Source organism: Trachypithecus francoisi, unplaced genomic scaffold (assembly GCF_009764315.1).
Source record: "Trachypithecus francoisi isolate TF-2019V2 unplaced genomic scaffold, Tfra_2.0 Lachesis_group3, whole genome shotgun sequence".
Classification (NCBI taxonomy): Eukaryota; Metazoa; Chordata; class Mammalia; order Primates; family Cercopithecidae; genus Trachypithecus; species Trachypithecus francoisi.
The window spans coordinates 69141322-69166689 of record NW_022681468.1 but is presented as its reverse complement, the minus strand read 5'-3'; the positions used below and the strand labels follow the sequence as shown (position 1 = coordinate 69166689).

The 25368-nt window shown below is 41.3% G+C and overlaps 1 long non-coding RNA gene across 4 annotated transcripts in view; it reads right to left on the bottom strand.

Annotated features, from left to right (window-relative positions):
- Positions 1-816: 816 nt before the first annotated feature.
- The window catches only part of LOC117069801, a 45370-nt gene continuing 20818 nt past the window's right edge, over positions 817-25368 (bottom strand). The window contains exons 2-6 of one of the 4 annotated variants that reach the window (XR_004431670.1): positions 23566-23656; positions 3531-3561; positions 3117-3318; positions 2763-2918; positions 817-1037 (exon numbers count right to left, since the gene is read on the bottom strand). This is a non-coding gene — a long non-coding RNA (uncharacterized LOC117069801). The other 3 variants (XR_004431667.1, XR_004431669.1, XR_004431668.1) reach the window with 3 other exon arrangements.

Genomic DNA, 25368 nt, shown 5'->3' with positions numbered 1-25368 from the left:
GCCTCCTGAGTAGCTGGGATTACAGGTCTGCACCACCACATCCAGCTAATTTTTTGTATTTTTAGTAGAGACAGGGTTTCACCATGTTGGTCAGGCTGGTCTCGAACTCCTGACTTCATGATCCACCCCCCTCGGCCTACCATAGCGCTGGGATTGCAGGCATGAGCCACCACTCCCAGCCAGTCCATCACTTTTAATAAAAATATTTCCTATTCATGAATCTAATATTATTTCTACAAGATGTATGGTATAAGTACAGCACAAAACAGTTACATGAAATGTCTTTATAGAGTTGAACCTATAAAAACATCTACCTTGTTTGGGAGATGTGCCAAGTGGGATTTTTCCTTAATGTATTTGATAGGCTTTAGCAGACAGATTTTTATTTTTATTTTTATTTTTTAATTATTATCATACTTTAAGTTCTAGGGTACATGTGCATAACGTGCAGGTTTGTTACATATGTATACTTGTGCCATGTTGGTGTGCTGCACCCATCAACTCATCAGCACCCATCAACTCGTCCTTTACATCAGGTATAACTCCCAGTGCAATCCCTCCTCCCTCCCCCCTCCCCATGATAGGCCCCAGTGTGTGATGTTCCCCTTCCTGAGTCCAAGTGATCTCATTGTTCAGTTCCCACCTATGAGTGAGAGCATGCGGTGTTTGGTTTTCTGTTCTTGCAATAGTTTGCTGAGAATGATGGTTTCCAGCCGCATCCATGTCCCTACAAAGGACACAAACTCATCCTTTTTTATGGCTGCATAGTATTCCATGGTATATATGTGCCACATTTTCTTAATCCAGTCTGTCACTGATGGACATTTGGGTTGATTCCAAGTCTTTGCTATTGTGAATAGTGCCGCAATGAACATACGTGTGCATGTGAGCAGACAGATTTTTAAACTTGTCAAAGGACATTGATAAACTTGAATCCATGAAATAATGCAATACATAAAGATAAAATATGCCATAATAGTATAGTGGCTAAGAGCAAAGCATTCTGGAGATCAATTTCTGGGCCTCAGTTTCTCCATCTGTAAATGAAGATAATATTAGTATCAGGCTTAAGACCGTTACTTGAAGCACTAAGAGATCATGCATATGATCATTAGCACAGTACCATGTATTTGTTTTCTATTTCTGCATAACAAATTACTGCATACTTTGTGGCTCAAAACAACAACTGCTTATTATCTTACAGTTTCTAGGTAAGGGCATGGCTTAGATGGGCCATCTGCTTAGAGTCTCACAACACTGTAATCAAGGTGACACCTGGACAGTGTTCTCATCTGGAGACTTGACTGAGGAAGAAACCCCTTTTTAAGCTCACTCAGGTTATTGGCAGAATTCATTTCCATGCTGCTCTAAGACCAAGGATCCAGACTTCTTTCTGACTGCTGGCTGGAGTTTGCCCAAGGTTCCTCACCATGAGAGCTTCCTTAACATGACTGCTTACTTCATCAAGCCAACAAGGAGAGCATCTAGAGTGAATCTACTAGCAAGACAGCGTCTTATATTATGTAACACGATCACAGGAAGAACATCCCACCACCTTTGCCATATTCTGTTGGTTAGAAGCAAGTCCCAGGTCCTGCCTACACACAAGAGTGAACACACCAGGAAGCAAGGATCCCTGGTGGTCATCCTAGAGTTTGTGTGCCAAATATAGTAAATGAATGAATAAATGAAAGTGTGAGTGAATGAATAAGTAAATGAGTAGGTGAATGATTGAAGTTGGGTGTGAATGTTCTAAGCCCCTTGGACAACAGAAAACATGACAAATAGTTGTAAAGACAGGATAAATAGGTAGGTAGCAGACTCTAAGGTGACTGCTCAGTTGAAGTCATAACACAAGCATCTAACCTTTGTGAAAATAATGTGTTGAATGATTATGGGGCCTGGGCTGTAAGGCCCAGAGAATGTCAGAGTAAAATCTCAGGGATGGTGGGAAATAGAGACCTAAAAGAATATATAGGGCTTTTAGTCTCACTTTAAAGTGGTAATTTTCTTACAATTGGAGCAAATGGAGAAATTAGAAATGAAATAAAATGGTCAAATATAATTACATAAATTTTTAACTGCTAAGTAATGGAAATAACTAACAATAAAAACCAAAAAAATCAACACATATGAAAAATAGAATTATCAGCACCAAGTATATGAAAAGTTATTCAAACATACATGTGAACACTAATAATATTCCCAACGGATAAATGGGCAAAGGACATGATTATATGATTCATGCACAGGAAATATGAATAGTAAAATAAATTTGAAAAACAGTTTAAATTTAATATGAATAGGGGAAAAGCCTCACAAACAAAAAAATTCAAGTACCTATCCAATCCATCTTATTTTACCAGCTGATTACTTTAAGATGAGAGAGTAAACAGTAAAGTTAATTGCATTAGTATTGTTAAGCAAAACACCTGGTATAACTTATAACTCACCCTGGGTGGATGGGTATTCGACAATAATTAGCTGTCAGTAGTCAGTGGTAGGAGAGCTAGTATGGATAACTGCAGTCGCCAGATCATCAAAACACTTACTTGCAGACCATAAGACCACATTAACGTGAGGCAGCTAACATGGGGGAAAAAGCTATTGAGAATTCTTTCAATTTTACTTATACCACTTTGGTAGCTGGAATGCAGTAAAACAGATAGAGATCAGACCCCAGAAGAACAAGGAAACTAGGCAAACAGGCTGGATACTCCACAGGAAGAGAATCTGCCCAAGAACAAAGTCAGCGTTCCTACTTTAATGAACATTCTGGTGACAACACCTCGGCCTCGGATGAACTTCTTTGTGACAGCGTCGTGGGATGCCGCAGGGCTGTATGGACTGTTCCTGGACTTGGCACACAAACAGCGACACAGGTGGGTATCCACTTTTCCCTCTCCCTTGGGCCTGTTCTGGGTAGACAGGGAAAATCAGTTTTGATGCCAGTGATGATATACCCAATATGTTTGTGCACGTGTGTCCTCAGGTCTCTTTAGGAGTAAGTTATGGCATATCTCTCATCATGGCCAGGGATGGAAGGGCCAACAATTAAATGAATAATAGTAAGCACTCACTAAGTATTTGTTGTGGTTATTAAATGTTGCTTTTACCTTCAGTGGGAAGGAGGCAAATAAAGATGACTTTGTTCCTGGAATCTAGATGGCTTCTCTTGTGGTGTCAGAGAGGGCGGACACCCATGGGACCGCTGCAGCAGAGGTGGGAGGAGGAGGCCCACAGGGGAGCCCAGCACCTGAAGATGATGACGGGCAGCAGCAGGTGGTGTCTGGGAGGTCTGACAACCACAGTCAGGGCCTGTGGTTTTCAAACACAACTCCAGGCTGACTCACTGAGGGAGATCCAGTAAGCTCTTCAAACCAGTGCCACCTACCACCCCCACAGATTAAGGGCAGGATTCGTCAGGGACCTAAGGCAAGGCTAGGGGACAGAAGGTGATATGGCAAAGAGGAATCAAGAGGGAAATGGGGGAGGAGGTTGGAGAGCCAAGCAAGTGGTGGTCACAGTACCTTTCTGAGAACAGTCATTGGTTATTATGCTCTGGAAGAGAGGAGGAAATATATAACAACAGAGACCTTCGGAGGGAATGAGCAGATCACACATTTGTTCTTTCCATATGTCCAGGTGAAGACTGGATGTCTCAGCTGGTCCCCACTCATCTCCTCCCCTCCTCCATCTATAAAATAGATGTACTTTGGTCCTAATATTTTAAGCGCAATTACCCTACACTCATTTGGAGGTCCATCCATGGGGTACTTTTAATAGTTCTTGTCTGCATTTGGTGAATCTTCACATCGGTGTATCTTCCTTGGAATGTACACTTTTGGAATGAAGGAATCAGAGCTATGTAGTTCTCTGAACAGTGTATAATACTGCAAACAATTAGATGACTTATATTTTTAAAATGAAGATGATGCTACTTATAAAATGAATGAGATTCGTAAAGCCATTCTTTTTTGCTGTAATATCAATGGGACCTGCAAAGTTAGTAGTCTGCTGGTGAGAAAACAGCAGTATCACTTCTTAATGTGGTATCAGTTCTTAATATGAAACTAGTTTTTGTATTCCTCTTAAAATGCTTACCATTGTAATCCCACTTCTAGAAGCCTCAGGTAGGGAAATAATAAACAATGTGAACAAAAATATATGTGTAAACACATGAGCACCTAAATGTTTGATTATAGGAAAATGGCCAGATGAAGCTTGGTATAGCTGATATATCTAGCAGTTATCAAAATTATAGTTAATAATTTTAACAGGAAAATAGTTATGTTAAAATAGCAAGTGAAAAAAGAACATGCAGTAATTTTTCAATTATATTTTTCCAAAGCATAGAAATAATTGGAAAGAAACATATTGAAATGCTAAGAAAAAAAAAAAAAAAAAGAGGGTGTGAGGAGGAGGGCCTGTATGGTAGAAAAATGGCTAAGAGGTGAGCAATGAGGAAATGAAATGTGTCAAACAGAACTAAGGAAAGGAAAATTCAGTTTTTTGAATACCGTATGCAAGCAATGAACTAAGCATTTAATAATTCTTGTTAATAATTAAAGATAAACATTGGAATACGTCTATGAGGAGAAAAGAGCCTCTTTCCACAATGAAGAGAAACCTCCCATCTTAGCTTAGTTGAAAAACTGGAAAGCTAAGGTAGTTTGAAGTCTGAAAGAGTACATGAGATGACTCAGGTGTGGTTAGTAGCCCATCACCTCTGCTGAGCAGCTAAACATGACAGTGAAAATGAGAGTACACATTTGAGAAATGGGATTTGCTGAGGCCATATGTGGGAAGAGGGGACAGGCAAGTCATTAGACCAATCTCTACTAGTTTCTAAACCTAGATGTCCATCCAGAATTGCATGGGTAACTATCCAAAACCACAGGTATGCAGCCAAAAAGGCACAGGCCAAAGTAACTATATCAGGGCATAGATGAAACAAAATGGGGGATGGGCAGTGCATAGAGAATATAGAGAATGAAAGGAACGAACAATGGCGCAGTCACCACTCACTGCAGCCTCAACCTCCTGGGCTCAAGGGATTCCCATGCCTCAGCCTCCCAAGTAGCTGTGACTACAGGCGTGAACCACCATGCCCAGCTAATTTTAGTGTTTTTTGCAGAGACAGGGTTTTGTCATGTTGCCCGGGCTGATCTTGAACTCCTGAGCGCAAGCTATCTGCCTGCCTCGGCCTCCCAAAGTGTTGGGATTACAGACGTGGGCCACTGTGCCCGGCAAAGCATAATGCTTTACATGGGCTTACTCACTTATCCCCTTACAACAGCGTTCCATACTAAGTGTGGGTTTCTGTGTTTGACCCCTTCATTATTTCCTCCCTTACGTTTGCAGCCTTTACCTTTCTACTGACTCATCTTAGTAATGCTTAAATACGTTCTTCATCCCCTACTCTTCTTTCAGCTATCCTGGAAATTCCCCTACTCCGTCCTCCCCTTCAAATCCCAAATTCTCTAAATGATTAAGTACCCATGGTCATTTCCTCATGCCCACACGCTCCCTAGCCCATTACCATTGGGCTCATGTGCCTACCTGCTTTCTAAAGCTGCTTTCACCAATGTTACCAGGGACCTCCTCATTGATAAAATTCGTTGCATCCTTTCCATTCCTTACCTTATATGACTTTTTGGCCCCTTTAACTGCTGAGATCCAGTTTTAGAGTTACATGTCTAGCTACTTAATGGACATCCCACAGCTTCATTAGACCTCAAATTCAATATATTCTAAGTTTACCTCATCTTTCCAAAGCTACTCTTGTTCCATGTTCTCTATTTCAGCAAATGACACCATCACCAAAGCTGGTCTTCCTTCTTTCCTTCACCCCCAAATACACTCGGCCACTAAACCCCTATACAGTCTACCCCCTACCTGCCTCTCAGAGCTGATGTGTACTCTTCTCTATCCCTATAGTACTAGGCTCATTTCACCACTCCCTTGGTAGCCCCGTCACTGGACTTCCCTACCCTTCACGCCTCCACTGCCCTACCACCATCTCTATTCTGGTCCCTGGAATGCAGTCCAGGGGATTTTTCTAAAACACAAGTCTGATTTTGTCAGTCCTCTACTTAAAAATTTTCCATGGCTTTCCACTGTCCCTAAAATGAAGTCTAAACTTCTTAACATGGTTAACATGATCCTCTCCAAGTTTCATCTTCAACACATCCCCTTCTGCACGCCACACTCCAGCAATACTTCTTGCTGTTACTCCAATGCTCCTCTCTTCTCTCTCTGGTTGTTTCCAGTGCTTGAAACAGTTCTTCTGACTTTTCTTCTGGCTAAGTCCTTCCACACCTTTAGATCTCAACTTATGTCACTTCCCTTGGAAAGACGTTCCTCAATCCCCAGTCCAGGTTAAGCATCCTTCTTCTGGACATCCACTGTATTACAAATGCTCTTAAAGTGGCCTCTATTTAACCAGCTTACTTGATACATGTAATTTCGTTTGTAAAGCAAACTGACTACTGCCCTGCCCTCCCCAATGCTCAAAGCTGATAAGCTGCTGTCTATACACTCATCTTACTACTGCTCTCACCAGTTGAATTGCATTGTATGCCTACCAAGAGTCAGATGTGTTTGGTCTAAATTATTTTATAATAGTTTTACTATGGTTATAGCTATGTTATTTGAGGAAATCTTATGTAAATTCATAAAATATAAGTACAGAAAGTTGTTTCTATAATGTACAAAGACATAAATGTAAACTTCTAAAAGTTACTCTCATGGATACAAAATTGGAAATGGAAGGAAATCATTAAACATCTAAACAGATTCTACTCTGACATAGATTTGTCAGTATCCAATTTAAAGAAATTAAAATAGAAATAAAACTTGTGTATATATTACGGATGTGGTTTATATCAGAAAGATGACCGGGACTTCAATTACTGGACGTATATTTAAGGAAAAGTCCTTAGCCTTGCATCAAAAAATTGGCTAAATAATATACGTTTATATTTTATTGAAGTGAAATTTATATAGCATACAATTAACCATTTGAAAATATACAAGTCAATGGCATTTAGTGCAGTCATGATGCTGTGCCACTACCAACTCTGTCTAGTTTCAAAACTTGTTCATCACCCCAGAAAAATGCCCTGTACTCTTGAGTAACCACTCCATATTCACCTGCTCCCATCTCCTAACAACCTCTACTCTCTTTAAATTGAAATAGAACATTTAAGGCATGTAGATAACATTTTTTTGTTGTTGTTGTTGAGACGGAGTCTCGCCCTGTCACCCGGGCTGGAGTGCAGTGGCCGGATCTCAGCTCACTGCAAGCTCCGCCTCCAGGGTTTACGCCATTCTCTCGCCTCAGCCTCCCGAGTAGCTGGGACTACAGGCGCCCGCCACCTCGCCCGGCTAATTTTTTGTATTTTTTAGTAGAGACGGGGTTTCACCATGTTAGCTAGGATGGTCTCGATCTCCTGACCTCGTGATCCGCCCGTCTCGGCCTCCCAAAGTGCTGGGATTACAGGCTTGAGCCACCGCGCCCGGCCGTAGATAACATTTTTAATGACTCTCCACTTTACTGACTTTTTGGATGAGTCTATTAACTATTGGTCCAACACAAGTTGGATGAGTGGGCACATGCACATCTGATTTCCTTGCAGCTCTGCATTAAAATTGCTCATTTCGTTGCCTCCCGTGCCTCCTAGACATTGCACGCTTTGTAGGCAGGGGCATGTTTGAGCTGTTTATACATGGGTCTGCAGTACTTGGCACAATGCTTGGCACACAGTGGGCTCCATATTTGTAGGGTTAATTCAGATTACCCAGAAATTAAGTAATATGTCCAAGGACATTAATGGTGAGTCACAATTTAAGCTTAAGTCTCTCTCACAGCACACTAAGCAGAAAATGAGACCTGTCTGGGAGGTGAACTGAGGCAGCAATCATATTAGAGTTAATACTGAAAAGTGCTTATTATGTGCCTGGCACTGTGCTGAGCTCTTAACAAGTATTACACTGTTTAATCCTCCTAACAACCCTACAAGGTCAATATTATTATTAACCCAGAAATTCTGGGAGAGAGTCAGAGATTCCTTAATCCAATTCAGGTATTATAGGACACCAAAGGAAGGCTGTGAGTTCAAAAATAATTTAGTCAAATGACTGGAAAGGCCAATCATTTTATTACTTTAGTAACACTTTTTAGGGCTGGTTTTAGGAAAGAGGAAGTCAGGTCAGATGTCTGCAATGGAGCCCTCTCTAGAGTTTTTGCCCTTCTCCGCACACACACAGACACACACATGCAACGCACATGTCTTGGGTTGTGTCTTGCAAGTACTTGGTTATAATTCTTGGGAAAGATGCCACTCTTATGCTTTTGTTTTTCTCTGTTGATTACCACTGTGTCCTACAGGTACAACCACATCTACTGTAAACTGGAATACTTCTAGATCCCACTGCACTTCAGGGCTCTACCATGTCTGTGCCTCTCTGGAAACCACTGCCTCCTGTATAGCACCAGGCCACTTGCCCCTCTGCTGGCCACCACCACTGCATGTTCTACTGGCGCTGCCACCAATACCCCAGAGCACAGATGGGCCAGTGCTGCTCAGTGATTTATGGTGCAGTGGAGAAGAATGCCTCCTTCTATTTATTCTCTCCATCGAGTTATTTCCAAAGCAATATTGCCTGCCTTGCCAAAGCCTCAGAGGCTTGGGTGAAGATGTGTCTTCTGATTTTTATGTACCATCCCCTCTTTGTCCCAGGATCCAGAACTGAGTCCATGGAAATCTGCACCTGGAGCAAAGGCAAACAACCTGAGGTACTTAGGGTAACTGCTCCACTCCAACAAGTAAAGTTTGATGACTGGGCCAGGCTTATCCCACTTGATCCCTCTCCACTCAGTCCCTCAGATGATCCTGAGTTCTAAAGGTAGACACTTTTAATGTAGCGCTGGAACCCTAACTCCCTTACTTTTATGACCAAGTGTGGGAAGTAGAAGTGAAAGAGAAGCAATTCGAGACCCTGTAAAGGATGGAGCTCAGGATTTGGTGACAACGACTTTTAGCGCCAACCTAGATGCCTTGGTTAAAATGAGTGTGTTGAGTAACACCTCCATGCAGACTACCATAATAGGCCTCTTTGGGGATTCTGACAGAGCAGGATGAACTCTGTTCTCTTACAGAGCTCACAACTCACGTGGGGATACAGTGCAACACAAACTAGCATCTCACAAGCATTCCAAACCTCTGGGCAGGGAAGAGTTAGGGGTGACTGTTAAGTTCTCTTTGTTTGCTTATCTATATTCACTAGTTTTCTGTAACATGTATGTGTTGGTCATAATAAAGCCTGAAGTAAAATTCAACAAGGATAAATACTCTCCAATCAGAGTTGGCACCCAGTGCTCAGATAGCTCAGCACCCCCACAGTCTTCACCAGAGCTGGCCTGGGAGCTCCCTCCACCCTTCTCCTTGAGCATAGGACACAAGTGCCAAAAAGGAACCCTAGGGCATACAGCCCACCTCTTCTCTTGCTCCATCCTCTCTATTATCACTGAACAAATAGATACACTCAACATCTCCTCAAAGCCTTCACTATGCACTGAAAACTCCAAGCTGATTATGGCAATAATAATAATAAATGAGTCTGAAAAGATCTTGCTAATGCTTTTTATAAAATAAATAGGCTGAGTATCGAATGAGTATTGACCCAAAAATAAAAGTAAATGGCTTTAAACAAAATGTTCCTCAGTGTTCTTCTCTGTTATCCATGATTTCAATGTGATCCTAAATATTTGGCGGATCACGAGGTCAGGAGATCAAGACCATTCTGGCTAACATGGTGAAACCCCGTCTCTACTAAAAAATACAAAAAAACTAGCCGGGCGAGGTGGCGGGCGCCTGTAGTCCCAGCTACTCGGGAGGCTGAGGCAGGAGAATGGCGTAAACCCGGGAGGCGGAGCTTGCAGTGAGCTGAGATCTGGCCACTGCACTCCAGCCTGGGCGACAGAGCGAGACTCCATCTCAAAAAAATATATATATATATTTTACTCTAAACATACCATTTTTAGACACACAACCTTTTAGTTAGCTGTTTTCTAAAAGTATGTGAAATTGGGTTGGTTTTTGGTGTCTTTTTTCTTTTCTCAACCCATACAAGAACAATACTCTTATATATATAGTTCTTGTGAACCAAGTAGGTAGTAAAAAAATTGAGAGTCAAAATTTAAATCTCTTTAATAATTGACTTGTGTAATGTTTATGTCTTGACCATCATCGTCATCATCACCACTGCAAGCATCTGGATTGGACTTGAAGTTTACAAATCATTTCTAGAAATAGTATGTCTCTTTTGGGTGGCCCTACTATCCCTGTTGTATTGAGGAGGAAACTGGCAAGTCACAGAGGCTAAATGACTTGCCTAGGATCTCACAGCTACTTCTGGTACAGAGCTAGGACTTGATCTCAAATCTGCTAACTCTACAGTTTTTATTCTTTATCCTACCAAATTGCTGTTCCTTTTCTTTAGTTCCTGTATTTTAGTAGTAGTGGCATTTGGTTTAACTGAGAAAATCTTAAATTAAACCTTTGAGTAGCTACCTTTACCACAGTTCCAAGAGACCAATCTAGAGGTACAAACTTAGTCTGAAAAGCACTCTCCTATCTCATTTCACATCTGTCTACTCTTTAAAATTTAAGCACCAAACCGTAAGAACACGTTTTTGAAAAATCAAAATTGGGCCAGGCACAGTGGCTCATATCTGTAATTCCAGCACTTTGAGAGGCCGAAGTAGGTGGATCACTTGAGGTCAGGGGCTCAAGACTGGCCTGGCCAACATGGCAAAACCCCGTCTCTACTAAAAATACAAAACTAGCCAGGTGAGCTGCATGCACCTGTAATCCCAGCTACCCAGGAGGCTGAGGCATAAGAATCACTTGAACCTGGAAGGCAGAGGTTGCAGTGAGCCAAGATAGCGCCACTGCACTCCAGCCTGGGTGACAGAGTAAGACTCCGTCTGAAACAAAAAGAAAGAAAAATCAAAATTACGTTTAAGTTCAGGGAGAGAGAGAGAGAAAGAAACTTAGAAGTTCAAATGTTCTCTGTATTCCATTTAGCAGCAAGGCAATTGATGTTTCTCTTCAAAAACAAATGTTTAAAAATGTCTTTGGAAATATGTGGTATAAACAAAATGTTATATGGGGAGGGAACAAGCTTAGGTAATAGGCAATATCCAATAAAAGATCCAGACCATAGAGCTAGATTGAAATGCTGGATTAGGTCCGGCGCGATGGCTCACGCCTGTAATCCCAGCACTTTGGGAGGCCAAAGTAGGTGGATCACGAGGTCAGGAGATCGAGACCATCCTGGCTAACACGGTGAAACCACGTCTCTGCTAAAAATACAAAAACAATTAGCCAGACACGGTAGGGGGCGCCTGTAGTCCCAGCTACTCGGGAGGCTGAGGCAGGAGAATGGTGTGAACCCGGGAGGCAGAGCTTGCAGTGAGCCGAGATCACGTCACTGCACTCTAGCCTGGGCGACAGAGTGAGACTCCATCTCAAAAAAAAAAAAAGAAAAGAAAAAGAAATTCTGGATTTGAGGATTTCAAATCTGTAAGGCATTTTATCTCAGAGAGTGAGTACATAAGAGTTTAAGCATGTGTCTGTATGATTGAAAGATCCAAGTTCAGTCATGGCGGGCAGGGAAAGGAGGTATTTGAGTGTTCTTCAGCACCCGTGGGATGCCAGATTTAGAAAAAATGAAAATAAAAAATGTCCAATTACATTTGAATTTCTAATAAACAACTAACTTTTAAATGTAGTATGTTACATTCAATATTTGAGACATATTTATACTTAAAATTTTTTACTCTTTATCTGGAATTAAATTTAACTGAACATCCTGTACTTTTTCTGGTCAACCTACCCTAGGGGCTAATCCATAGGGCATCCCTGAGCCAGGCTCAGAGAATACTTCTTTGGGGCCATCCCTGATAAGCCAAGAACTAGAACTGAGCTAAAATGAGAAAGTCTGAATTAAGTCCTTGGTTGTATACATACATCCTTTTTAAGTGTTTCATCATCTGCTTGGGCCTTTTGTCTTTGATTGAAAGTCTCTATAAACTGTGCCTGAATACCACAGCGTTAATCACAAGCCTCCTGAAGTATTTTCATATTGTGTGTAATAAATGCCCATATACTTAGGATTTAAAGTAAGAACTACTCACCACAATATTTAGTTAAAATTACAAAGGGAGTACAAATTAAGCCATCATTTTGTTAAGGTGTATATTATAAGTCTTATTTAATTTCCCCATGTTCTTATGTGTATGTTTGTGTAACTGTTGTGTCAAGACTTTCACTGATAAAGTATTTCAATTAGCTGCTAAAAGAATACATTGAAGGAGTTACAACTGATGTACATTTGGGCTAAATACCTATAATCAGAGTTGTTTCTCACCTGAGTCCCTCTTACTGATGTTATGTAACAAGTGGTCCTGATTGCTAGCAATAACTTGCTTAACATGTTCACATTTGTGTGATAATCACATAAAAATAAAATGACTCACTAGTACTTCAAAAAAGAAACTGATACTAGGTGTAGGCTAGATATGTTATATGGTCACTTTATCATATCTGAAAGCCTCATTCCTAAATCACTAGGATTTTTCAGACTCTTGTCGCAGGACTGATTTGAGACCAGCTGAGAGATGAAATTTGTGGGGGATGAGGGAAGCAATGAGAGAAACTGGTGAATGGAAGGCAGGGAATCACCCCTTCATGCTCACCTACCCCCATGCTTCCTGGATAACCAGAGCTTATCACCTGAGTATAGTCTTATGGCCAAAAAGGACTAAAATGAACTGGAAAGTCAGGGAAGTCATAGTAGTAATGAGCTTTGGTGCAGAGATGTACAGGGAAGTAAAGTCCTCCTCATCCACCAGGGGCCTTTTATGTCCTTGTGTGGCTCCTGTGATGATTATATCACTCTTTAACAATCTTCTGACATTATAATCATGAAATCATCATAAACATTTTTCCTCACAAGTTATTTATTCTCTACCACCTTCTTTCAAAACTTCCTGATTTCACTTTATGGAAGAGACCAGAGAATTCTCAAGATCTAATTCTATCCCACAACCTTTCTATAAATCACTTTAATGTGATGTTCTAGAAAATTTATGGGACACATCTTTGTTAAATAAAAGAGGCATTTACTTGGTAAGGCAGCCAATTTCTCTTATTCATTGATCGGCATGAAACCTTTATTTAAAGCTTTTTGTGTGTGTATGACAGGGTCTTGCTCTGTTACCCAGGCTGGAGTGCAGTGGCCCGGTCATGGCTCACTGCAGACTCCACTTCCTGGGCTCAAACAATCCTCCTGCCTCCGCCTCCCGTATAACTAGAACTACAGACCCATGCCCCCACGCCCCACTAATGTTTTGATTTCTTATAGAAACAGGGTCTCACTTTGTTGCCCAGGCTGGTCTCTAATTCCTGGGCTCAAGTGATTCTCCCACCTTGGCTTCCCAAAGTGCTGGAATTACAGGTGCGAGCCACCATGCCCAGCCTATTTAAAGCTTTAGGAAGAAAAGTTTCACATTGCTCAACCTCATGACTTAAGCAGGTCAACTCAAGGTATGGGTAAATCATGCCTTTCCTACCACATCATCATGGGAAACCTGAAGTGGCCACTCTCACAGCCTTGCCTATAGGATGCTAAAAGAATGAAACATCTGAAATTATTCCCATATCTTACATGTATCCTGTTTATAAGAAATTTCAGGCTGGGTGCCGTGGCTCACGCCTGTAATCCCAACACTTTGGGAGGCCGAGGCAGGCAGATGATCTGAAGTCAGGAGTTCGAGACCAGTCTGGCCAACATGGCAATACCCCATCTCTACTAAAAATACCAAGACAAAACAAAACAAAACAAAAAATTAGCCAGGTGAGGTGGCACATGCCTGTAGTCCCAGCTGCTTGGGAGGCTGAGGCAGGAGAATCACGTGAATCCAGCAGGCAGAGGTTGCAGTGAGCTGAGATAGCACCACTGCACTCCAGCCCAGGTGACAAGAGGGAGACTCTGTCTCAAACAAAACAAAACAAAAACCCAGAAATTCCATCTCTCAGAATTTTGTGAAAAATATCTATTCTTTCTCCTAGCTCTGCTCAAAATCATCTCCATGAGATAGTGGATTTATGAATGTGGTAAGAAAAATTCAGTGGACTCTAAGAAAATTTCTTTATCCTGTTTGGAGCCTCCCTTGTCCAGTCCCATGTAATGTTCTTTATCCCAGATAAATGTAGCCAAGGACTTCCAAACACCTCGGGAAATGCAGAGGTTGAAGAGGGGGAAATCTTATTTTACTATGTAAGTTTTGAATATGCTATTTTTGACTAGATAATGCAATCACGTAGCCCAAGAATTAAAACGACATTAAAACATATACATTGAAAAGCTGGTGGAGGGGCGGAGCAAGATGGCTGAATAGGAACAGCTCCAGTCTCCAACTCCCAGCGCGAGCGACACAGAAGACCGGTGATTTCTGCATTTTCAACTGAGGCACTGGGGTCATCTCTCTAGGGAGTGCCGGACAATCGGTGCGGGTCAGCTGCTGCAGCCTGACCAGCGTGAGCTGAAGCAGGGCGAGGCATCGCCTCACCTGGAAGCGCAAGGGGGAAGGAAATCCCTTTTCCTAGCCAGGGGAACTGAGACACACACCACCTGGAAAATCGGGTAACTCCCACCCCAATACTGCGCTTTAAGGAAACAGGCACACCAGGAGAATATATCCCACACCTGGCCGGGAGGGTCCCACGCCCACGGAGCCTCCCTCACTGCTAACACAGCCGTCTGCGGCGATCTATCCGCAAGGCAGCAGCGAGGCTGGGGGAGGGGCGCCCGCCATTGCTGAGGCTTAAGTAGGTAAACAAAGCCGCTGGGAAGCTCGAACTGGGTGGAGCTCACAGCAGCTCAAGGAAGCCTGCCTGTCTCTGTAGACTCTACCGCTGCGGACAGCGCACAGCTGCAGTCCATTAGGGGAAAGAGCGGGGCCGCTGCAGACCCGAACGACTCTGTCTGACAGCTTTGGGGAGAGCCGTGGATCTCCTAACGCGGAGGTTGAGATCTGAGAACGGACAGACTGCCTGCTCAGGTGGGTCCCTGACCCCTGAGTAGCCTAGCTGGGAGACATCCCCCACTAGGGGCAGTCTGATACCCCACACCTCACAGGGTGGCGTCACCCCTGAGAGGAACTTCCAAAGAAAGAATCAGACAGGTACACTCGCTGTTCAGCAATATTCTATCTTCAGCAACCTCTGCTGCTGATACCCAGGCAAACAGGGTCTGGAGTGGACCTCAAGCAATCTCTAACAGACCAACAGACAGTCCTTCTGACTGTCAGACGGAAAACTATCAAACAGGAAGGACACCTATACCAAAACCCCATCAGTACGTCACCATCATCAAAGTCCAGAGACAGATAAAACCACAAAGATGGGGAAGAAGCAGGGCAGAAAAGCTGGAAATTCAAAAAATAAGAGCGCATCTCCCCCTGCAAAGGAGCGCAGCCCATCGCCAGCAACGGATCAAAGCTGGTCAGAGAATGACTTTGACGAGATGAGAGAAGAAGGCTTCAGTCCATCAAACCTCTCAGAGCTAAAGGAGGAATTACGTACCCAGCGCAAAGAAACTAAAAATCTTGAAAAAAAAGTGGAAGAATTGACAGCTAGACTAATTAATGCAGAGAAGATCATAAACGAAATGACAGAGATGAAAACCATGACACGAGAAATACGTGACAAATGCACAAGCTTCGGTAACCGACTCGATCAACTGGAGAAAGAGTATCAGCGATTGAGGATCAAATGAATGAAATGAAGCGAGAAGAGAAACCAAAAGAAAAAAGAAGAAAAAGAAATGAACAAAGCCTGCAAGAAGTATGGGATTATGTAAAAAGACCAAATCTACGTCTGATTGGGGTGCCTGAAAGTGAGGGGGAAAATGGAACCAAGTTGGAAAACACTCTTCAGGATATCATCCAGGAGAACTTCCCCAACCTAGTAGGGCAGGCCAACATTCAAATTCAGGAAATACAGAGAACGCCACAAAGATACTCCTCCAGAAGAGCAACTCCAAGACACATAATTGCCAGATTCACCAAAGTTGAAATGAAGGAAAAAATCTTAAGGGCAGCCAGAGAGAAAGGTCGGGTTACCCACAAAGGGAAGCCCATCAGAATAACAGCAGACCTCTCGGCAGAAACTCTACAAGCCAGAAGAGAGTGGGGGCCAATATTCAACGTTCTTAAAGAAAAGAATTTTCAACCCAGAATTTCATATCCAGCCAAACTAAGCTTCATCAGTGAAGGAGAAATAAAATCCTTTACAGATAAGCAAATGCTTAGAGATTTTGTCACCACCAGGCCTGCCTTACAAGAGACCCTGAAGGAAGCCCTAAACATGGAAAGGAACAACCGGTACCAGCCATTGCAAAAACATGCCAAAATGTAAAGACCATCGAGGCTAGGAAGAAACTGCATCAACTAACGAGCAAAATAACCAGTTAATATCATAATGACAGGATCAAGTTCACACATAACAATATTAACCTTAAATGTCAATGGACTAAATGCTCCAATAAAAGACACAGACTGGCAAACTGGATCAAGAGTCAAGACCCATCAGTCTGCTGTATTCAGGAGACCCATCTCACATGCAGAGACATACATAGGCTCAAAATAAAGGGATGGAGGAAGATCTACCAAGCAAATGGAGAACAAAAAAAAGCAGGGGTTGCAATCCTAGTCTCTGATAAAACAGACTTTAAACCATCAAAGATCAAAAGAGACAAAGAAGGCCATTACATAATGGTAAAGGGATCAATTCAACAGGAAGAGCTAACTCTCCTAAATATATATGCACCCAATACAGGAGCACCCAGATTCATAAAGCAAGTCCTTAGAGACCTACAAAGAGACTTAGACTCCCATACAATAATAATGGGAGACTTCAACACTCCACTGTCAACATTAGACAGATCAACGAGACAGAAAGTTAACAAGGATATCCAGGAATTGAACTCATCTCTGCACCAAGCGGACCTAATAGACATCTATAGAACTCTCCACCCCAAATCAACAGAATATACATTCTTCTCAGCACCACATCGCACTTATTCCAAAATTGACCACATAATTGGAAGTAAAGCACTCCTCAGCAAATGTACAAGAACTGAAATTATAACAAACTGTCTCTCAGACCACAGTGCAATCAAACTAGAACTCAGGACTAAGAAACTCAATCAAAACCGCTCAACTACATGGAAACTGAACAACCTGCTCCTGAATGACTACTGGGTACATAACGAAATGAAAGCAGAAATAAAGATGTTCTTTGAAACCAATGAGAACAAAGATACAACATACCAGAATCTCTGGGACACATTTAAAGCAGTGTGTAGAGGGAAATTTATAGCACTAAATGCCCACAAGAGAAAGCAGGAGAGATCTAAAATTGACACTCTAACATCACAATTAAAAGAACTAGAGAGGCAAGAGCAAACACATTCAAAAGCTAGCAGAAGGCAAGAAATAACTAAGATCAGAGCAGAACTGAAGGAGATAGAGACACAAAAAACCCTCCAAAAAATCAATGAATCCAGGAGTTGGTTTTTTGAAAAGATCAACAAAATTGACAGACCGCTAGCTAGACTAATAAAGAAGAAAAGAGAGAAGAATCAAATAGACGCAATAAAAAATGATAAAGGGGATATCACCACCGACCCCACAGAAATACAAACAACCATCAGAGAATACTATAAATGCCTCTACGCAAATCAACTAGAAAATCTAGAAGAAATGGATAATTTCCTGGACACTTACACTCTCCCAAGACTAAACCAGGAAGAAGTTGAATCCCTGAATAGACCAATAGCAGGCTCTGAAATTGAGGCAACAATTAATAGCCTACCCACCAAAAAAAGTCCAGGACCAGATGGATTCACAGCTGAATTCTACCAGAGGTACAAGGAGGAGCTGGTACCATTCCTTCTGAAACTATTTCAATCAATAGAAAAAGAGGGAATCCTCCCTAACTCTTTTTATGAGGCCAACATCATCCTGATACCAAAGCCTGGCAGAGACACAACAAAAAAAGAGAATTTTAGACCAATATCCCTGATGAACATCGATGCAAAAATCCTCAATAAAATACTGGCAAACCGGATTCAGCAGCACATCAAAAAGCTTATCCACCATGATCAAGTGGGCTTCATCCCTGGGATGCAAGGCTGGTTCAACATTCGCAAATCAATAAACGTAATCCAGCATATAAACAGAACCAAAGACAAGAACCACATAATTATCTCAATAGATGCAGAAAAGGCTTTTGACAAAATTCAACAGCCCTTTATGCTAAAAACGCTCAATAAATTTGGTATTGATGGAACGTACCTCAAAATAATAAGAGCTATTTATGACAAACCCACAGCTAATATCATACTGAATGGGCAAAAACTGGAAAAATTCCCTTTGAAAACTGGCACAAGACAGGGATGCCCTCTCTCACCACTCCTATTCAACATAGTGTTGGAAGTTCTGGCTAGGGCAATCAGGCAAGAGAAAGAAATCAAGGGTATCCAGTTAGGAAAAGAAGAAGTCAAATTGTCCCTGTTTGCAGATGACATGATTGTATATTTAGAAAACCCCATCGTCTCAGCCCAAAATCTCCTTAAGCTGATAAGCAACTTCAGCAAAGTCTCAGGATACAAAATTAATGTGCAAAAATCACAAGCATTCTATACACCAGTAACAGACAAGCAGAGAGCCAAATCAGGAATGAACTTCCATTCACAATTGCTTCAAACAGAATCAAATACCTAGGAATCCAGCTTACAAGGGATGTAAAGGACCTCTTCAAGGAGAACTACAAACCACTGCTCAGTGAAATCAAAGAGGACACAAACAAATGGAAGAACATACCATGCTCATGGATAGGAAGAATCAATATCGTGAAAATGGCCATACTGCCCAAGGTGATTTATAGATTCAATGCCATCCCCATCAAGCTACCAATGACTTTCTTCACAGAATTGGAAAAAACTGCTTTAAAGTTCATATGGAACCAAAAAAGAGCCCGCATTGCCAAGACAATCCTAAGTCAAAAGGACAAAGCTGGAGGAGTCACGCTACCTGACTTCAAACTATACTACAAGGCTACAGTAACCAAAACAGCATGGTACTGGTACCACAACAGAGATATAGACCAATGGAACAGAACAGAGTCCTCAGAAATAATACCACACATCTACAGCCATCTGATCTTTGACAAACCTGAGAGAAACAAGAAATGGGGAAAGGATTCCCTATTTAATAAATGGTGCTGGGAAAATTGGCTAGCCATAAGTAGAAAGCTGAAACTGGATCCTTTCCTTACCCCTTATACGAAAATTAATTCAAGATGGATTAGAGACTTAAATGTTAGACCTAATACCATAAAAACCCTAGAAGAAAATCTAGGTAGTACCATTCAGGACATAGGCATGGGCAAGGACTTCATGTCTAAAACACCAAAAGCAACGGCAGCAAAAGCAAAAATTGACACATGGGATCTAATTAACTAAAGAGCTTTTGCACAGCTAAAGAAACTACCATCAGAGTGAACAGGCAACCTACAGAATGGGAAAAAATTTTTGCAACCTACTCATCTGACAAAGGGCTAATATCCAGAATCTACAAAGAACTCAAACAAATATACAAGAAAAAAACAAACAACCCCATCAAAAAGTGGGCAAAGGATATGAACAGACATTTCTCAAAAGAAGACATCCATACAGCCAACAGACACATGAAAAAATGCTCATCATCACTCGCCATCAGAGAAATGCAAATCAAAACTACAATGAGATACCATCTCACACCAGTTAGAATGGCAATCATTAAGAAGTCAGGAAACAACAGGTGTTGGAGAGGATGTGGAGAAATAGGAACACTTTTACACTGTTGGTGGGATTGTAAACTAGTTCAACCATTATGGAAAACAGTATGGCGATTCCTCAAGGATCTAGAACTAGATGTACCATATGACCCAGCCATCCCACTACTGGGTATATACCCAAAGGATTATAAATTACTCTACTACAAAGACACATGCACACGTATGTTTATTGCGGCACTATTCACAATAGCAAAGACTTGGAATCAACCCAAATGTCCATCTGTGACAGACTGGATTAAGAAAATGTGGCACATATACACCATGGAATACTATGCAGCCATAAAAAAGGATGAGTTTGCATCCTTTGTAGGGACATGGATGCAGCTGGAAACCATCATTCTTAGCAAACTATCACAAGAAGAGAAACCAAACACCGCATGTTCTCACTCATAGGTGGGAACTGAACAATGAGATCACTTGGACTCGGGAAGGGGAACATCACACACTGGGGCCTATCATGGGGAGGGGGGAGGGGGGAGGGATTGCATTGGGGAGTTATACATGATATAAAAGTCATGCACATGTACCCTAGAACTTAAAGTATAATAAAAAAAAAAAAAAAAAAAAGAAAAGCTGTATTATGTTCCCTTTTCCTATCCACCTCCCTAATCCCTGATGCCCCCTATAGGTTAACACTTGCCCTGTGTTCCTCCAGGCTCTTCCAATGTTTTTATGTATATGCAAGCATTAATGCATATTTTTATTTCCTAGATTTCTTACACAAAAAGCAACATACACCATATGTCTTCTGCAGCTTGATTGCTCATATAAAATATATCCCGAAGATCACTCCATGTCAGTATATAGGACTCATAAAATGTCCTTGTTGACAGGGTGTTTCTTAACTCTTCACATAACATGCAATGCTGCAGTGAACAACTTGTCTATAAGTCCTTTTGTATGTCTGTAGGATAAATTTCCAGAATTGAGACTTCATAGAATTTTTTAATTAAATACTTCTGTTCTAATGCTTCTCAGAGTGGCTTGCGTTTGTTAGAGCTTCCTCCTCACCATGGTATACACTTCTGAAGGCATGAACTGTGTTTTATGCATCTTTGCACCCACAGGGGCTACCATAGTGCCTAGCATGTTAATGCTAAATACAAATCAAACTTCTAGTGTAACTGCAACCCTGAGAACATTCAAGTAACCCCTCAACGTAAAGGCTGAGATCTAGGTGTAGATTAAGAGGCACTTCCCAGTTTCTATTTCAAGATGAAAACAGGACTTATAAAGATAAAAGTATTGAATAAGGAGTCAAAGTTTCAAGGATGAGACTGTCTCTTCAAATCCGGGGACTGGGCCAATGTCGGGCAAATTTTCTGGGTTAATCACGCAGAGACAAACTAAGTGGTAAAATAGAGAGGAAGCCTAGAGAACTCCTGCCCACTGATGAGCAGCCACAGGTGACTGAGAATAGCACTTCCCTAAAAGCCAGGATGAGCTATGGAGAAAAGGTAAATGCACACGTGGATTAGAATCTGAGCAGAGATGGAGAGTGTGCACAGAAAGCGAGGCTGCACGTGGTGCTAATGTAGCTGCTTCTCCACTCTTATGACAGCCTGTGGGAATGGCTCCTGGTTTTGCTCTTTAGCCCCCACCCTTGTCAGGAAGGCTTTTAGGAAGTGGCCTTGGTGAAAACTCAGGCCCAGTCCTAAACTGATGGCATACTTCCCTAGCCGTACTTCCCTAGCTATTTCTCTCCCCATCCCAGTGCTGCTCCTCCCAGCCACAGCTGCTATTCCGAGCACATAGGCCATAGGAGGATTCTTTCTTTCCACGAGATAATCACTAAGCCTCCCAGCTGCCACTGAACTCTGTTTAGCCAAGTTTGAAGACATGAACTAGAAGGCAGATGTGTCACACACAGAACTCATCTCAGTGCTTGTCAAAATCTTCACCTCTCAAAAGTTGTCAGTGAAAAATAAATGGTTACAACTTCTTATGTCAATAATGTGGCAATATAATTCAAAAATTGTAAATGTGTTTTTATCTAGCAATTCTACTTCAAGGAATTGATTCTGCAAGTACACTTATAGAAGAACAAAAAAAAACCCATATGTTTGCTGAAGTATTATTTGTAAAAGCAAAGAAATTAAATAAAAATTACCTACATATCTGTCAACATTGTAGTGGTTATATCTATAATACTATATTATATAATATCTTTTGCAGCTCTAGAAGAATGAGATAAACCCATGTGTAGGGCATGGAGCAACAGCCACATACACTGAGATGAATAAAAACAAGTTTAAAATAGTAAATATATTGTATGATTTTATTTGTGATTTAAAAGATGATGTGCTTGCATATGAATTTTTAAAAATTGGTAAAAATATGTGAGAGACTATTAAGGCCACCACTGGGGAATGGGATTGAGGAGACTATGGGAAAAGAAAGGAACAACTTTTTATTTTTTTAACTTCATATCCTTTTTGTATTGCCTTTGAGAATTAAAAAGTTCACTTGCAGCCCACATATTATTTCTAAGATTCCTGTGATATATAGATTATGTAGGATTTGGTGATTTTCTTTTTTTTGAGACAGGGTCTCATTCTGTCACCAAGGCTGCAGTGCAGTGGCATGATCACAGCCTGCTGCAGCCCAGACGTCTGAGACTCAGGAGATCCTCCCACTTCAGACTCCCAGGTGGCTGGACTACAGGTGTGTGCCACCATGCCTGGCTAAGGGTCATACTGTATTGCCCAAGCTGGTCTTGAACTCCTGGGCTCAAGCGACTTGCCCGCCTCGGCCTCTTAAAGTTTTGAGATTACAGTTATGCGTCACTATGCCCAGCCCTAGTGATTGTTTTTGGTCTTTTTTCCCCCCGAGACAGAGTTTCGCTCTTGTTGCCCAGGCTGGAGTGCAATGGCGCGATCTCCACTCACTGCAACCTCTGCCTCCCAGGTTCAAGCAATTCCCCTGCCTCAGCCTCCTGAGTAGCTGGGATTACAAGCGCCTGCCACCATGCCCAGCTAATTTTTGTGTTTTTAGTAGAGATGGGGCTTTACCTCGTTGGCCAGGCTGGTCTCGAACTCCTGACCTCAGGTGATCTGCCCACCTTGGCCTACCAAAGTGCTAGGATTACAGGCGTGAGTCACCGTACCTGGCCCCCAGTGATGATTTTTTAATCAGAATAGCTATCACTTAAAAAAAAAAAAACCTTTTAAAAGGTTCTTCTTGGCTGAGTAAAACATCTGTGGTTGACCTTAATTGAGGTTCACAGAACGAACTTCAGCTTTGTGGGCATATACTCAAAACCCAAATCACACAGAAAGCCTAGTATAATTTTCTATGATTAAAAAATCAATGTGTTGAGTCTTCAGACTATTGATTAGGTTGTCAACAATTTTAGTAACACCCTTGACCACCCATAAACTTCCATTTGTCACTTACCTGAACATATCTTTTAAAGAATGCTTTTTAGTTCTTATGTTGCATTTCCTGCAAAATCTCCCATGCAGTGGACTTATTAATCATGAAAAAATTTTGTCATATTTTACAAGGTCAGAGAGAAGTAAAGAAGAAAAGATGATCCCATATTATGTAAGTGTCCTGTTGCTAAAGAATGCACTGCTCAGGGCAGACTTACACAAAGTGGTAGATTCTGATACTGGGTTTTCAAATCCTGATAATTGGAGCCATTCAGTCAGTCTCTGTGCCTGATCCTGAATAAAAAGAACCTGAGACGAAAAGCAAGAAGATGAGAAAATGTTCAGACAATAAAAAACATTTGGCAGATGCAATTGGCAGTAGACTCAACATACATTCTCTTGAGGCAAAGCTTTAATGAAGAAGCTCAAATGTAGCAGAATATTGTTTGGAACATCAATTTCCAGGTCACCTACCTTCTCCAAGATTTTCTGTTGCTAAGATGATAATGTCTTTGGTTACCATAATTTAACAAAGTTTTCCAGTATCAAAAAGTTTTAGCAATTTGCCTTTCTGCAATGCAGGGGAAAAAAAGCTGTAGGATGTGCAATGTTTATTCAGTTGCCTTGTTGTGTTATTGCTCTTCTTTCTGGAATAGTATTTTGGGTTTGCAAATGTAGAGAAACCTACATTTTCCTGGTATAGACCTGTGATGACAGGTCTACCGTATAAGCAAATAGACAGACATATCAAGCAAGTTGATAATTCGTCTTGCTGTAATTAACCAGATATAGTTTATGGAAGTGATTTAAGCCTAAAATTCACAAACAACCTCATGAAATTTTCAGAAGCAATGTATACTTTTGAGGTTAGCCTCAAAACCTTTGAGAGCTTCCACTTCACAGCTAAATGCTAAAGCACAATAATCATGGGAATAAGGCAAAGGGAGATTAAATGATCAGCAAATGAGGAAGAAACAAAGAGAAAAATAGAGAAAGCAGTGATGTAGCTATAACGAGAGCCTTACATGCCTAGTTCACTTATTGTCAGACAATTCATCTTCTACAATAATAAAAATTGACTGTAGCCTTCCAAGAAAAGTTGCTTCTTCAAAATGAATAGGTTCTAAGCATGTTTGGTAATTTAATTTCAAATAGATGTATTGGTATAATTTGGGTTTTAAGGCACTAGCCCTCAATATTTAGATCTTGGTCTCCAGAAATAAATTACCTTGACAACTAACATGAAGGCCAATGTATACTGACCCCAATTATTGGAATGGTATGAATGAATGTATATTTTTAAACTCAATTATCCAGGTAACTTGCACATAAATATAACAAACCAAAGACCACAGGGTGGGATACTGCCTCAACTTCATTTTAGTACAGATTATTTTCTCCTTTGAACCACTAATCAACTTTACTATATGCAGTTTCTACAATACAAGCCTATTTGCCTCAACATCTTAGCATCATAGTATCCTCTCATCAGAATATTGGTTAGGTTCCCTAGTGTGAATCACTTATCCAGTTGCTTGCCTGATTATTCACATGTTTTTGAGATTTGTGAAATGTAGCAGATAAACAGGTTTATGCTGTGTGCAACTTGGAGGGCAGCCAATGTCTGTCTGCCTATACTGTATATTTACTCTCCTTCCTCAATCTCTCTCTCATACAGAGAAGCTGTATTTTAAGACTAAAATCAGGGTAGAATGCAATCCAGTAATGTCACTGCAGAAAACAGCAGGTGCTCATCCACTCATTTGCAGTGATTCTTGCAGTGAGGAAAGTGAATCAATGATTCATCTAATGGACAAAGAAACGCCACAGTGAACATTTGGAAAAATCAAATGAGGGAAAGGAACATTCTCTTATAAAGGTGGGCTCTGATTTTGGAAAGCAAAACCTCCCACATGAAAATCAGGAAGTGTGTTGTGTTCTGGTTGTAACTGTAGTAAGCAATGGCATGTTCCCTGTCTCCCTGCTTCCTCTGTTTTATTGCTTTTGTGTTGCACTTCTAA